This window comes from Morone saxatilis, unplaced genomic scaffold (genome assembly GCF_004916995.1).
Source record: "Morone saxatilis isolate NCDOM2014 unplaced genomic scaffold, NCSU_SB_2.0 Contig21, whole genome shotgun sequence".
NCBI lineage: Eukaryota > Metazoa > Chordata > Actinopteri > Moronidae > Morone > Morone saxatilis.
In genome coordinates, this window is record NW_023339774.1 from 3,412,464 (window position 1) to 3,414,369 (window position 1,906).

The following is a 1,906-nucleotide window of genomic DNA, read 5'->3' on the forward strand; positions in this document are numbered from 1 at the left end:
TCAGAAATCAGTGTTTCTTCCTGTTCCTACAGTGTGCTGTGTGAATATAGTATGTGCAGTTTGATACTAGAGGGATCTTTATCACATTCATATACTGAAAGTGAAAAGTTTCTCTGTGCTCATTGTATATCGGATTTTAAGGGGCAGGGCCTACGAACATGATTTGTGACATCACAAATAGTTTAGAAGTCAATAATGACGCACAAACACTGAGAATGGACTTTACAGTGAAGTAGGAGGCATCTTGTGTTCAGAAGGAAAACCTGAAATAAACTAAATGTGGATATGAAATGAGGTAGAAGGAGTAGATTACTTTTTTAAATGATTATAATGTGGATAAAAAACATATCAGACACACATTATTGTTCCAAACACACTACTTGTATATACGTTCTAATATACGTCTGGAGGGGTTCTTCAGGGGGTATTCAGTTGCTACTGTAAGATTCAAATTATTACAGCTATTATTTGCAGCCATGAAATATAATCAGTGACAGTTCTGCTGCACACATGAAGCTGATGTCTTCCTCTGTGGCCTCATCTTACTACCCACAGGAAACAGGCATGCTCACTGTCTGAATACTGACAATGTAGAGAATATTTGTGTGATGTCACTCACCATGGGAAGCAGCTTTGTACCTTGGTTAAAGAGGTACTCCACCCATGTTGTTTGAGCTGCTTATATGGACTATACTGTGCTGAAGGACATCGATGCTGGTGTTAAAATTGACACGAAACTCTTAATTTTGTGGGTTTAAAATGACTCAACATGCCCTTGAAGTCACAGAGACACGGCGAGTCCAACAGCAGCTGCTCATTAGCTCTGAGTACCAGCCGCTGTTTCTGCTACGCTGCTGTGGTCAATCTGTCAATCACTGTGGTCGGTATCGAGGACACGCCCCCTAAAGTCACTGTCCTCTGCAGCTTTTGAAAGCATTTTTTATTTTTATTTGCTGAGAGCAAGGGAGCTAGCACAACTGAGGGGTGTAGTTACACTTTAACATGTATACTGTATATGTACTGTACGGATTTTATAGGGTTTTTTATGTGTTTTATAAATTCTGTACTTTTTTGCCATATTTTATAAAATTTATACACAGGGCTCACTGTTTGTTGACTAAAGTACCAATAAACAGATGTAAAAAAAAGAAGAGAACACTGCAGATTGAAAGTGTCATTGCAGACTAAAGACTGTTCACAATTTTTCATCCATTTAGTCTCAGCCTGGTCTAGCCGTCGGCTACATTTTGTGGCTCTTATGACTTTACTGATTAAATAATGCTTCCTGTTTTTGTCACCTGTTGCATTTGTTTACACTGTACACCATAATGTTCATGGTGATATTGTACTGTCAGTGCTGGGTTAAGATTTTGGAAAGGTAAAATTAAATAAATGGAATTACTTCATTAGACAATGCCCTTATCATGCACAAACACACACACACACACACACACATCTCTGTCCTCCACTATGAATAGACAGAAGGCACTTTTACACTTCTAATATGTCACATGCCTCACCCATTAAACATAGACACAAAGAGGAGGGGGCTGAGGAGTGCAATAAATGAATTCTCTCGAATCATAGGAATTATTTCAGCTTTAAATCACGTTGTTTGACTCAGAAACTAAAGCTGGAACTTTGCTTACTGTTGTGTTCTATCAAGCGTATCCTTCACTGATGTTTTTTTTTTAGCCAAGTCTAAAAATGTTGGATCTTTAAAAGAATTATTCATGGAAAGTCAGCTAAAATGTGCCTTTATATACCTTTATTATTGAGAAAGTAAGTTTATTTAACAACTTTGTACAAAATAAACCAATAGTGGTCTTTTCTAAATGGTCATTTCTTTTTTTTTTAAGTTATTTTTTGTCCTTTTATTGGCTTTATTGATAGACAGCTATAGAGA